The following is a 15,418-nucleotide window of genomic DNA, read 5'->3' as shown; positions in this document are numbered from 1 at the left end:
GTCGCAGATGAAGCTCAGATTTGGCATTGCTGTAGCTGTGGTGTAGGCCAGCAGCTGTGGCTTTGATTTGACCCCTATCATGAGAACTTCCATATGCCATACCTGCAGCTCTTAAAAAAAATGGATACCACAAACACAGAAAGTTAGACAAAATAAAAGGCAGAGACATATTCTTCAGATGAAGCAACAAGGCAAAACCTCAAAAGGACAACCACATGATATGGAGATAGGCAACCTACATGAAAAAGACTTCAGAATAATGATAGTAAGGATTATCCAACATCTCAGGGGAAAAATAGAGGCAAATAAATGAAAATAAATATTTAACAAAGAAATAGAAGATTCAAAGAACAGAGATAAATAATACAATAGCTGAAATGAAAAAGTCACTGAAAGAATTAGTAGCAGAATACATGAGGCAGAAGAATAGGCTAGTGGAAATCTCTGATATGGACTAGAATAAGGAAAAAAAGAATGAAAAGAACTGAAGACAGTCTAAGAAACTTCTGGGACAATATTAAATGAACCAACATTTGTGTAATAGGGGTCCAAGAAGGAGAAGAAAGAGGAAAAGTACCAGAGAAAATATTTGAAGAGATAATAGCAGAAAACTTCCCTAACCTGGGAAAGGAAATACTCATTCAAGTACAGGAAACACAGTGAGTACTAAACCCAAGAAGGAATATGCCAAGACACATATTAGTCAAACTGACGAAAATCAAATAGAAAGGTAAAATATTAAAGCAACTAGCAAAAATCAACAAATAACATATAAGGGAACCCCTTAAGTTATCAGCTGAAGTGATGAAAGGGACAAACCTGCAACCATAAGTAATCTACGCAGCAAGTCTCTCATTCAGATTCAATGGAAAAATTTACAGACAACTCAAAGCTAAGAGACTTCAGACCCACCAAATTGTAATTACAACAAATTCTAAAGGAACATCTCTAGGATGAAAAGAAAAGACCACAACTACAAACAAGAAAATTACAAATGAAAAGACTCACAGGTAAAGGCAAACATATAGTAAAGTTAAGATCATCCACACACAAATATGATATCATAACCAGCAATCATCAGAAGAGGAGAGTATGATTGCAGGATATTAGCAAAATGCATTTGAAATTAGGAGATCAGCAGAACAGTCATGTGTGTATGCATGTGTGTGTGTGTGTGTGTGTGTGTGTGTGTGTGTGTGTGTGTGTGTGTGTAGACTGATATTAAAACTTCATGGTAGCCACAAACTAAAAGTAGATACACACACAAAAAGTAAAACCAATCCAAATGCAACACTGAATATACTCATCAAACCACAAGAGAAGACTATAAAAGAGGAAGGGAAGAAAAAAGACTAAAAAAAATCAAATCCAAAACAATTTTCAAAATGAAAATAAGAACATGTGTATAAATAATTACCTTAAATATTAATAGATTAAATGCTTCAACCAAAAGCCATAGACCAGCTAAATAGATGGAAAAACAAGACCATATACGTGCTGTCTACAAGAGACCCACTTTAAATTTAGGGACACTGACTGAAAATGAGAGGATCAAAAAAGATATTCCAGTAAAAGGGAAATAAAAGGAAAGTGGTTTTTTGCAGTTTTTTCTTGTTGATTTCCAGTCGTATAGCATTGTGGTCGGAAAAGATGCTTGAAATTGTTTCAATTTTATTAAAGTTACCAAGGTTTCATTTGTAGCTCAGGATGTGATCAACCTTAGAGAATTTTCCATGTGCACCTGAGAAGAATGTGTATTCTGTTGCTTTTGGATAGAATGTCCTATAAACAACTATGAAGTCCATCTGGTTTAATGCATCATTCAGAGCCTGTGTTTCCTTATTGATTTTCTGTCTGGTGGATCTGTCCATTGCTGTAAGTGGGGTGTTAAAATCCCCCACTACGAATGTGTTATTGTCAATTTCTCCTTTTAAGGTTGTTAGCAGTTGCCTTATATATTGTGGTGAACCTGTGTTGGGTGTGTAGATATTGAAAATTGTTATATCATCTTCTTGGATTGAACCTTTGATCATTATGTAATGTCCTTCTTTGTCCCTTAAAATATTCATCATTTTAAAGTCTATTTTGTCTGATATGAGTATTGCTACTCCAGCTTTCTTTTGATTCCTGTTTGCATGAAATATTTTCTTCCATCCTCTCACTTTCAATTTGTATGTGTCCCTAGAAGTGAAGTGGGTCTCTTGAAGACAGCATATATATATGGGTCTTGTTTTTGTATCCATTCAGCCAGTCTGTATCTTTTGGTTGGGGCATTTAGTCCATTAACATTTAAGGTAATTATTGATATGTGTGTTCTTATTGCCATTTTATTAATTGCTTTGGCTTTGTTTTGTTGCTCTTTTTTCTTCCCTTCTTCTCTTGTTCTCTCCTCTTCTGGCTTGATGACTATATTTAGTGTTGTATTTGAGTTAATTTTTCATATTTATTTGTGTACAAATTGTAGATTTTTTGTTTGCAATTATTCTGAAATTTTGATATAAGAATCTCTCTCTATATATATATGAGATTGTTTTAAGTTGTTGGTCTTTTAGTTGCAAGTTCATCTCCAGTGTCTGGCATCTGTACCCACCTCTTCTCATGATTTCTGATTTTGGTGGCATATGCATTTTTGAAAGTGAGTTCAGGAAAACTCCTCTTCAGCATGAATACTCATTTTGTTTTTATCCAGAATTCTATAGGCACCTTCTTATTCAAGATTAGTTTCCAAAAGGTAATCCTCACTGTTTCTTAGATGGATAAAAACTTTTGATAAGATATAACTGTTTTTTGAAAGTTAACATTATGGTGAATTTTATGCTCAGACTAATGTGCTCTTACCCTCATGGAACTATCATTCCACTATTATTGTGTCCTGGGCATTTTGCCAAACATTAGATACAAAATGGCAAGGTGGGAAACTATTATCCCTATACACTATTATGCTGCATTCATATCTAATCTCAAATTAATCCATGCTATAACTCTGTGAATTACACCTCTGAATTATGAATATATTAATCTAAAAAAGCCAAATATTAGATTAAAAATGTCTAATACTGACTTTAAATAATATCCTAGATAGGTAGAAAATGTTTAAGTGGTAACTTCCTCAATTCTCCTCTTAGAACAGCCTGATGGCAAAGTTGTCTTGAAGGACCTAAAATGTACTCTAGCAAGAATAATCTTTTACATGTCAAACTGTCAAACTTCCACTTAAAATCCTCCCATGAATCTCACTTAGCTATTGGATGACTGAACAAAAAATATCTCCTGCTATTTTTATATTAATTGGTTTCCATAATTTGTTCATCAATAATATCAATAAAAACATTTAAAATTATTAATGTTTCTAGAATATAATGAATTTAATCCATTTGCTGACAGTTTTCAGCATGTGTGCATGTGTGTGTGTATAGAGAGAAAGAGAGAGGGAGAAAGCAGGAGAGTTGGGGAGGGAGAAAGAGTGAGAGACAGACAGACAGAGAAGCTCTAATTCATATTCAGCTTGCATTTATTCTTCTTCATACACTTATAGCTCTAAAGAGGAAAGCAATAATGTCCATGAATTTTTGCCTCAATAAAAATGATGATTTTATAGAAAAGGACCTGAAAAGAACAATAAGCTTAACAGTTTCTTTTTACCTATAGGAACACTGTAAGTAAGTGACTTATCTATGTCTTATGCTGTGTGATAGAGACACTAGGAGGAGATTTATATGTAACTCCTGACTCCTGTGCCAACACTCTTTCCACATTACTAGATTTGTCTTGTTATTTTATTAAACTGTGCACTTTCTTCCTCCTCTAATTTGCATATATAGATATTATACCAAGTGTAGTCTTATCTAAATCTCAACCCCAGCTTTCAACACTTTTTTTCTTTTTATCAGTTGTTCCACGTTAAACTACTTTTCTTTCTTATTTCTTGATTTCTTTTATACTTCTATGGTTTATTGATACTCATATGCTTTTTATCCCTCAAGAACTAAATTGGGTATCAACTTTCTATAAAATATTACTCTCTGAATTCTCCTGGCAGAGTTGTTTCTTTGACCATATGACCCCTCAGACTTGCTTCTGATAATAGAAAGATTATGAGCTATAAATGCAGTGTTTAAAAAAAATTATATGGAGACAAACAGCCTAGGCACAACTTCTTGATCTGCCATTTAATCAAAAGTTTCTCTTGGGAAGGAGATAAAAATAGGGATAACAAGAGACACTTTAATTAATAGAAAAACAATGTGAGAAAAATCATGGATAATTTTCATTTCTACTTTTATCATCATCATATTTTCCTTAAATTGGCTTGAAATCACTTGCTTCCATATTCTCTATGTTAATATATTCAAGGAAACGTATAATTCTTGTGTTTTCATACTACAGAGAGTACAATTCTTGATGTGTGAGAGAAATCCAGTATCTGTAATCAGGTAACAATTGATCTAGTCAAAAGTGGTTTCTCTAGAATATCATATTCAGAAATACAATGTTTTGACACTTATAGTAAAAAAAAAGTGTCTTAGATTTTACAGATATTTATATTTGGAGAATTATTCCCCAACAAATAGAAGAGATGTATGTTAATACCAGAGCTGAATGAGGAAGATGAAAAAAAAGGTTTTTCAATCACTAGCTAAAATAAATTCTTATCAAATCAATGGATTTTGTCATAGCATTATCATTTATATCACAGTTTTCCTCTATTTGGCATAGCAGGGTAAACAAAATTTGCACATATGTTATATTCTTGTATATATTCTAAATATTTCTTCTACTGACAGTTTAATTACTGACACTGAAGTAAGCAAAAAAAAAAAGTAAGGGGAAAAAGATATTGCAGCTAATTAAATTTGCAGTCAAGCACAAAGGAAGAAAAGCAACCTCTAACTATGAAGTCAAGCTAAAACATAATTTATGGATACATGTCTAACTAGTAGCATTTGCATTCTTTTTGTTGTAATAGAAATATAAACTATAGTATAAATATATTAAAAATAAACTAAAATTCTCATCTTTATTTTTATTTTCCTAGATTAATCCTTTTGAAATAGTCCAAAATAGTGAGTGAACTTTGAATGTAAAATTTTATTTTAATGCGGGAGAATAAGATATATTTTTAATTTTCTGAAAATAAAAATGAGAGGAAATTATGCAAAATGGAGTAAGTCAGACAGAGAAAGACAAATTACTGTATGATATCACTTGTATGTGTAATCTAAAACATACAACAAACTAGTGAATACAACAAAAGAGAAACAGTCGTAGTTACAGAGAATAAGCTAGTGGTTACCAATGAGGATGGGGGAGGGAAAATAAGAGGGAAGGAGAGTAGGAGTGTGATCCTTTGACCAGAAACATTATTTTAACTTGGGAACTTGTTAGAAATGAAAATTCCAAGCCCTACCAAAGAACCATTAAATATACGCTCTAGAGTTGGTTCTTAACAATCAGTATTTAACAAGTCCTCCAGGTGATTCTGACACATACTAAAGAAATATTCCAAAATAAAAGATGCATATTGATGCCAGAATTGGATAGAGGAGAGTAGATGTATTCTAGTATTTGAGTTTAATAGGGCACACTAAACCACTGCTTTAGACATCCAAAGTTCTTAGAGATCAATTAATTTTGTCTATATTTACAGATAAAAATTGATACCAGGACAGATGTCAAACCTGTGCCTCTACAGCAACCTAAGCCACTGCAGTCAGATTTAAAAGGAAGTTCTTGAGAGCTACAGAGAGGCTCATTCTTGAATTTCTTTAATCTGTTGTGGACTATGTGAACAAGTAGTTTCTACAAGTTTATATAAAGCTGTGAAGTTTACATTTGGCATCAGTCATTACATGAAGTAAGGTGATACTTCTGTTGATTTTTAGTGATAATTCATCCACACTTGCATGTTTGTATTTTATGTGGAAATTCAAAGTTAGCTTCAAAAGTTGGCTTCAGTAGTTAAGAAACTTTCTAGTGTTGACTGTCTGATTTATATGAAGGGACCATGAGAACCCAGGATGTGACACAGGTGAGCATACTTCTGAGAAAATGAGTTTAGATAATATTTGTAAAATCATCTCTTTTACCTTTCTTTATAATGCTTTCAGCATAGATTACAGAATGTGGATTGTTAAACAAAATTTAGAGCATTATTAAACAATAAATTGTTTACCTGGCATGTCTGTACTGGGCAGGAGAGTAGTAACTACAAATGTCTGATAACTAAAGAGGCATGAATAGTTGATAATAAACTACACATGTGAACAAGTGGTAGATATTTGCTGATAATGCCTATGCAATACAGTATAAGTACATAGACCTATTTATGCCCAATCCTTCCACATTAAGGAAATGTTAAACTCCTTTACACACATATATGACACATGGAAATGTATCATATATTCATTTCCTTACCTAATTAATTAATCTCCTGTAAACTTTGGTGACTTATGATAGGTCAGTGCCTTTATTTGCACTAATATGATTATTGTTGGAAATTATTTCTCTCTCATGATTGCATAGAGTTTACAAATTCATAAAACAAATCATGACATACATGATAGATAAGATAAAATAAGAAGTTAGTATGGAAAAGGATCTAAAATTACAAAAATTGGGAGATCACACTCTTCTCTAATATCTGCTCGTACAAGAGTACAGGTGAGAGCCCACATGCTATATGTCAATATATATTACTTGTAAATCAAGTCAAAACTATGACTCAATCTGTCTTCTTATCCAGGGACAAGTTGCTCTATACTCTTCGTGATCCAAGAACTGAGATTGTGATTTTTCTCATCACTATTATGGAATAGTGTAGTACCACACCCTACTCTGTAAGCTCTTTGAGAGACACACACACACACAAGTGCACACATGCATGCACGCACACACACACACACACACAAGTTCAATCAGCCTTGATCCTTTAGCCTAGTGGCAAGTTTCATTTAACAACTCTCTCCCATGAGTTTTCATTGCTTAATTGGTCCCTGAATTTTCAAAATATTTTTTCAAGACCAAATGAAAAAAAAAAGTTTTTACATTTCTTTTGTCATCTTCTAGAAAGTCCTCTAAGTTCATTGTTTTCCTTTTTTTTTTTTGAGAGCACAAAAACAAAAATATAATATTTTGTAACACAAAATATTATATATATATATATACACAAATACACACACACACATATGATGTTTCCAAAAATGTGGAACATAATATTGAGGAATAAATTAGTTGACCAGCATAGACATAGTTTAAGCATCACATTTGAAAAGGTTATTGCATCAAACTCTTAAACATTTGCCATTTTAATTTGCAACTGAGTTGCTTGTTTGTATGCGACATGATTATTTTTTTGTAGTGTTGACTTTTTAGTGTTTTAAATTAAAACTTAACAATTATTTATGTCATATTCTAATAATTTTTTTTTGTCTTTTTGCCATTTCTTGGGCCGCTCCCGTGGCATATGGAGGTTCCCGGGCTAGGGGTCTGCAACGCGAGATCCAAGCCACGTCTGTGACCTACACCACAGCTCACAGCAATGCCGGATCATTAGCCCACTGAGCAAGGGCAGGGATCGAACCCGCAACCTCATGGTTCCTAGTCGGATTCGTTAACCACTGCGCCACGACGGGAACTCCCCTAATGGTATTTTTTATCTCCCTCGATGCTTCTGCATTAATCAATTGGTTTTCTTCTCTAAGGAAGAGTTGTCTTTTCTCTCCCCCTTTATATATTTATATAAATATTTATGAACTCACAATATATTTTAATAATTATAGTCAAACACAATTGCTGTTTATTTTGTTGCTCAAATTGTTCCACCTTTGGCTATTGTAAACTCTTCCAGTTTGGCTCTTTTGTGCTTTCAACCTATCCCCATCCTTTTCATTGAATAGTTCAATTTGCACTTTATTGTGCTCATAGTAATTATATTATAATAATAAACCCCCAAATAGGTGAAATTTATTTAAAATATGATCTAAATTTAATATGTAATTATTTGTGTGGAATAAATATATCCTATGATTTTTAAAATCCATTGATTATAATTTTTACTTATTTTTGTCATATAAGCTATATATCATGATCGCAAAGCTGTTACCTCTGTGAGGTGGGGAAAAATAAATTTTATTATGTACATTTGTACATTTTTAAATTGTTTTCTAACAAGTGCATTTCAATTTCATAGTGAGAAAATATTTTAAATTGAAAATAAATAGTAGATTCTGGATAAGAGGCATAATTTTTTCTGCAGTTTTGACTTCCTGAATTTGATGTAACTGTGGGACCCTTTCAGAAATAATTAAGTAGATATATGAAACCAACATCCAGTAGTTAGTTTCTGTTAATATTTTGGTTTCTTATAAAATATGGAGTCAGTGTTCTTTGGAGAAATATTTGATTTTAGACACAGGAAAAGGAAAATATTGATAAGACTAGAGCAACCTGTCATAGTAAAAGTAAGGAAATACAGAAGAGGAAATATTGTGGAAAATTCTACAAAACAACAGACAAGTATTTTTCAGAAGTGTCAAGGTTATAAAAGTCAAGGAAAGATAGAGGAACTCACAGATTTGGAGCCAGTGACAAGGAGACTAAATGCACTGTGGGATCACATACTGATTCTGGATCAGAAAAACAACATTTGTGAAAAGACTGATACATCTAAATAATGTTGACAATTAATTTGATAATGCTGTATCAGGAGTTCCCTTCGTGGCTCAGCAATTAACGATACCGACTAGGATCCATGAGGATGTGAGTTTGATCCCTAGCCTCAATCAGTGGGTTAAGAATCTGGCATTGCTGTGAGCTGCAGTGTAGGTGGTAGATGTGGCTGGGATCCACACTGGTGTGGCTCTGGCATAGGCTGTGGCTACAGCTCTGATTAGACCTCTATCCTGGGAACCTCCATATACCACAGGTGTGGCCCCTCAAAAAAAAAAAAAGGATGATGATTTCTAGTTTCATTCATGTTGCTACAGATGGCATTATTTCATTCTTTTTATGGCTAAGTAATATTCCATTGTATTATATGTAGCATATTTTCTTTCTCCATTTCTCTGTCACTGGACATTTAGGTTGTTTCCAAGTCTTATCTCTTGTAAATAACGCTGCAATGGATACTAGGGTGCATGTGTCTTCTCAAATTATGCCAAGGAGTAGGATTGCTGGGTCATATGGTAGTTTTATTGTTAGTATTTGGTAAATATCTATACTATTTTCCAAAGTGATTTATATTCCTACCAAAAGTGTAAGAGGGTTCTGTTTTCTCACACCTTCTCCAGCATTTATTGTTTGTAAATATTTTGATGATGGCCATTCTTACTAGTATGAGGTAATACCTAATTGTAGTTCTGATTCACATTTCTCTAATAATTAGCCATTTTGAGAATCTTTAGAAATATTTTTGGCCATCTGCATGTGTTGTTTACGAAAAATGTCTATTTAAAACTTCTTCCCATTTTTGATTGAATTTTTTTTACAGAGAGCTTCATGAGATGTTTGAATATATTGGAAAATAATGAACTGCCTGTTCTTTGGTTTGCAAATATTTTCTCCCATTCTGTGGGTTTTCTTTTCACTTTGTTTATGGTTTCCTTTGGTATATAAACACTTTCAGTTTAATTAGGTCCCATTTGTTTATTTTTGTTTTTTATTTTTCATTACTCTAGGAGGTAGATCCAAGAAGATATTGCTGATGTTTTATGTCAAAATGTCATCTATGTTTTCCTCTCAGAGTTTTATACTATCTGGTCTTACATTTCAATGTAAGATCTTCAATCCGTTTTGAGTTTATTTTTGTGCATCATCTTAAAGAGTGTTCTAATTTCACTCTTTTACATGTAGCTATCAAGTTTTCCCAGCACCATTTATTGATGAGAATACCTTTTCTCCATCATATATTCTTGCCTCCTTTGTTGTAGATCAGTAAACCATATATGTGTGCTGCTCTATTGATCTATATTTCTGTTTTTGTTCCAGTATCATTTAGTTTTGATGACTATAGCTCTGTAGTATAGTGTGAAGTTTGGGAGACTGATTCCTCCAGCTCCATTTTTCCTTATCACTATCCCTTTGGCCATTTGGGATATTTTGTGTTGCGAAACTGATTTAATAATGTTTTGTTTTAGTTCTTTGAAAAGTGCCATTGGTAATTTGACAGGTATTACATTGAATCTGTGGATATCCTTATGTGGTATAGTCATTTTGACAATACTGAGCCATACAATCTAAGAGCATGGTATATATTTCCAACTCTTTGTGTCATCTTTGATTGCTTTCAACAGTGTCATATAGTTTTCAATTAATAGGTCTTTTGCTTCCTTAGGTATGTTTATTCCTGTATATTTTATTCTTTTTGATGTGATGGTAAATGATATTTTTTCCATTAATTTCTCTCTGTGACTTTTTGTTGTTAGTGTATAGAAATGCAAGATATTTCCATGGTATTAATTTTGTATTCTGCAAGTTGACCAAATTCACTGATAAACTGTAGTAGTTTTCTGATAGCATCTTTAGGATTTTCTATGTATAGTATTTTGTAATCTGCTATTAGTGATTGTTTTATTTCTTATTTTCAATTTGGATTCCTTTATTTCTTTTTCTTCTCTTATTGCTGTGGCTAGGATTTCCAAAACTATGTTGAATAACCATAGTGAGAGTGGACATCCTTGTATTGTTTTTAATCTTAACAGAAATGCTTCCAGTATTTCACCATTGAGAATGATGTTAGCAATGGGTTTATTAAATATGGCTTTTGCTATGTTGAGGTAGTTTTCCACAATGCCCACTTTCTGGGGGGTTTTCTCATAAATGTGTTTTGAATTTTGTCAAAAGCTTTTTCTTCATCTATTGAGAGGAACTTTTTTTTCTTCAATTTGTTAATGTGGTGTATCACACTGATTTATTTGCTGATACTGAAGAATCTTTGTATCCCTGGGATAAATCCTACTTGATCATGGCCTATTGATCCTTTTAATTTCTTGTTGGATTTGGTTTTCTAATACTGTGTTGAGGATTTTTACATCTATATTCATCAGTAACGTTGTAATGTAACTTTCTTTTTTTTGTGGTGTCCTTGTCTGGGTTGGGTGTTGGAGTGATAGTGGCCTTGCAGAATGAGTTTGGGAGTGTTCCTTCCTTTGTAATTTTTTGGAAGAATTTCAGAAGGATAGGTGTTAACTCTTTTCTAATTCTTTTATAGGGTTTGCCTGTGAAGCCATCTGGTCCTTGACTTTTGTTTGTTGGAAGTTTAAATAACCACATTTTCAATTTCAGTACTGTGATTGGTCTATTCATATTTTCCAGTCATTTCTAGTTCAGTCTTAGAACCTTTGTAAGCATCTGTTAATTTCTTCTAGATTGTCCATTTTATTGGTATATAGTTGCTTGTAGTAGTCTCTTGAATCCTTTGTATTTCTGTGGTGTGAGTTGTAATTTTGTTTTTAATTTTATTAATTAGAGCCCTCTTTTTTTCTTGATTAGTCCAGTTAAAGCTTTATCAATTTTTTTGACCTTTTAAAAGGACTAGTTTTTAGTTTCATTGATCTTTTTTATTAATTTATTTATATCTATGTCATTTATTTCTGCTCTGATCTTCATGATATCTTTCCTTCTGCAACCTTTAGATATTGTTTATTCTTCTTTCTCTAGTTGTTTTAGGTGCAAGGTTAGGTTGTTTGAGATTTTTCATTTTTTTCCTGAGTAAGCTAGTATTGCTATAAACTTTTCTCTTAGAAATGCTTTTGCTACATCCCCTAGGTTTTTGGTCATTGTGTTTTTGTTATTTGTCTCTGGGCATTGTTGATTTCCTCTTTGATTTCTTTGGTGATCCATTGGTTGTTAGCATAAAGTAGCATACACTCTAGCTTTCACATATTTGTGTTTCTTGTAGTTATTTTCTTGTGGTTGATTTCTAATTTTATAGCGTTGTGGTCAGAAAAGATGATCAATATGGTTTCAATATTCTTAAATTTACCAAGGTTTGATTTGCGGCCCAGCATGAGATTTATCCTGGAGAATGTTTCATGTGTTCTTTTTTTATATTTTTAATATTGATTTACAATGTTCTATCAATTTCTGCTGTACATCAAAGTGATCCAGGCATACATTATATATACATACTTTTTATCATATATCTTCTATCATGTTCCATTTTTTCTTAAGAAGAAATGTATTCTGCTGCTTTTGAGTGGAATGTTCTAGAAATATCAATTAAGATCATCTGGTCTAATGCATCCTTTAAAGTCTGTGTTTCCTTATTGATCTTCTGTCTGGATGATCTGCCCATTGATGTATTGATGTAAGGGGGGTGTAAAAGCCCCCCGTTATTATGGTAGCATTGTCCAGTTCCCCTTTTATGGATTTTAGCAGTTGCTATATATATACATAATTTTTTTTTCTTTTTAGGGCTGCACCCACAGTACATGGAGCTTCCCAGGCTAGAGGTCGAATTGGAGCTATAGCCGTTGGCCTACGGCACAGCCACAGCAACACAAGATCTGAGCTACGTCTGCTACCTACACCAAAACTCACAGTAATGCTGGATCTTTAATCCTCTGAGCAAGGCCAGGGATTGAACACATGTCCTCATGGATGCTAGTTGTGTTTGTTAACCGCTGAGCCACACAGGAACACACAGTTGCCTTATATATTGAGGTGCAGCTATGTTGGGTGCATATATATTTATAATTGTTATATCTTTTTCTTGTATAGGGCCTTAATCATTATGTAACATCCTTCTTTGTCTCTTGTAACTATTTACTTTTTAAGGTCTATTTTGGTATTTATGATTATTGCTACTCCCACCTTTTTTTTCCCATTTTTTTTATTACTCAAATGAATTTATCCCATCTGTAGTTGTACAATGATCATAACAATCCAATTTTACAGGATTTCCATCCCACAGCCCAGGCACATCCCCCCACCACCCAAACTGTCTCCTCCAGAGACCACAAGTTTTTCAATGTCTGTGAGTCAGCATCTGTTCTGCAAAGAAGTTCCGTCTGTCCTTTTTTCAGATTCCACATGTCAGTGAAAGCATTTGATGCTGGTGTCTCATTGTATGGCTGACTTCACTTAGTATGATAGTTTCTAGGTCCATCCATGTTGCTAAAAATGCGGTATTTAGTTCTTTTTAATGGCTGAGTAATATTCCATTGTGTATACGTACCACCTCTTCTGGATCCACTCCTCTGTCAATGGACATTTAGGTTGTTTCCATGTCTTCACTATTGAAAATAGTGCTGCAGTGAACACTGGAGTACATGTGTCTTTGCAAGTCGTGGTTTTCTCTGGATAGATGGCCAGGAGTGAGATTGCTGGGTCAAATGGTAGTTCTATTTTGAGTTTTCTGAGGAATCTCTATACTGTTTTCCACAGTGGTTGCACCAATTGACAATCCCACCAACAGTGTACTAGGGTTCCTTTTTCTCTAAAACCTCTCCAGCACTTATTATTTGTAGATATTTTGATGATGGCCATTCTGGCAGGTGTAAGGTGGTACCTCATAGTGGTTTTGATTTGCATCTCTCTAATAATGAGGGATGTTGAACATCTTTTCATGTGTTTTTTGGCCATCTGTATGTCTTCTTTGGAGAATTGTCTGTTTAGATCTTCTGCCCATTTTTTGATGGGTTGTTATTTTTTTGGTATGGAGCTGCAGAAGGTGTTTATAAATTTTGGAGATTAATCCCTTGTCAGTTGATTCACTTGCAAAGATTTTCTCCCATTCTGTGGGTTGTCTTTTTGTTTTGCTTAGGGTTTCCTTTGCTGTGCAGAAACATTGAAGTTTGATTAGGTCCCATTTGTTGATTTTTCTTTTTATCGTCATTACTCTAAGTAGTAGATCTGAGAAGATGTTGCTGTCATTTATGTCAGAGAGTGTTTGGCCTATGTTTTCCTCTAAGAGTTTTATGGTGTCTAGTCTTATATCTAGGTCATTCATCCATTTCGAGTTTGTTTTTGTGTATGGTGTTAGAGAGTGTTCCAATTTCATTCTTTTCCATTTGGCTGTCCAGTTTTCCCAGCACCACTTATTGAACAAGCTGTCCTTTCTCCATTGTATATCCTTGCCTCCTTTGTCATAGATGAGTTGGCTGTAGATGCATGGGTTTAATTCTGGGCTTTCTATCCTGTTCCCCTGATCTGTATTTCTGTCTTTGTACCAGTACCACGTGGTTTTGATAATGCTTGCTTTGTAGTATAGTCTGAAGTCTGGGAGCCTGATTCCTCCAGCTCCATTTTTCTTTTTCAGGATGTCTTTGGATATTCTGGGTCTTTTGTGCTTCCAAACAAACTTTAAAATTTTTTTGTTTGAGTTCTATGAAAAATATCCTTGGTAATTTGACAGGCATTGCATTGAATCTGTAGATTGCCTTAGGTAGTATAGTCATTTTGATAACATTAAATCTTTCAAACCGCGAGCATGGCATATCTTTCCATCTATTTGTGTCATCTTTGATTTCTTTCATCAGTGCCTTGTAGTTTTCAGAGTATAGGTCTTTTGTTTCTTTAGGTAGGTTTAATCCTAGGTATTTTATTCTTTTGGATGTAATGGTAAATAGGATTGCTTCCCTAATTTCCTTTTCTGCTTTTTCACTGTTACTATATAGAAACACTGTCAGTTTCCTTTTATTGATTTTTGTATCCTGCAACGTTGCCAAATTCCTGGATGAGCTCTAACAGTTTTCTGGTAGAGTCTTTAGGATCCTCTAGGTATAGTATCATGTCATCTGCAAATAGTAATAGTTTTACTTCTTCCTTTCCAGTTTGGATTCCTTTTATCTCTTTTACTTCTCTGATTGCTGTGGCTAGGACTTCCAAAATTATGTTGAAGAGTAGTGGCAAGAGCGGACATCTCTGTCTTGTTCCTGATCTCAGCGGGATTTCTTTTAGCTTTTCACCATCAAGAATGATGTTTGCTGTGGGTTTGTCGTATATGGCCTTTATTATGTTGAGGTAGGTCCCCGTTATGCCCACTTTCTGAAGGGTTTTTAATCAGAAATGGGTGTTGCATTTTCTCAAAGAACTTTTCTCCATCTACTGAGAGGATTGTATGGTTTTTATTCTTTAGTTTGGTAATGTGGTGTATCACACTGATGGATTTGCAGATATTGAAGAACACTTGTATCCCTGGGATAAATTGCACTTGATCATGATGTACAATCCTTTTAATGTACTGTTGGATGCAGTTTGCAAGTATTTTGTTGAGGATATTTGCATCAATGTTCATCAGTGAATTGGCCTGTCATTTTCTTTTTTTGTGGTGTCTTTGTCTGGTTTTGGTACCAGGGTGATGGTGGCCTCATAGAATGTGTTTGGGTGCATCCCTTCCTCTGCAATTTTTTGAAACAGTTTCGGAAGGAGAGGTGTTAGCTCTTCTCGAAATGTTTGATAGAATTCACCTGTGAAGCCA

The sequence above is a fragment of the Sus scrofa genome, chromosome 1, assembly GCF_000003025.6.
Source record: "Sus scrofa isolate TJ Tabasco breed Duroc chromosome 1, Sscrofa11.1, whole genome shotgun sequence".
Lineage (NCBI taxonomy): Eukaryota > Metazoa > Chordata > Mammalia > Artiodactyla > Suidae > Sus > Sus scrofa.
This window is presented reverse-complemented; position numbering follows the sequence as displayed.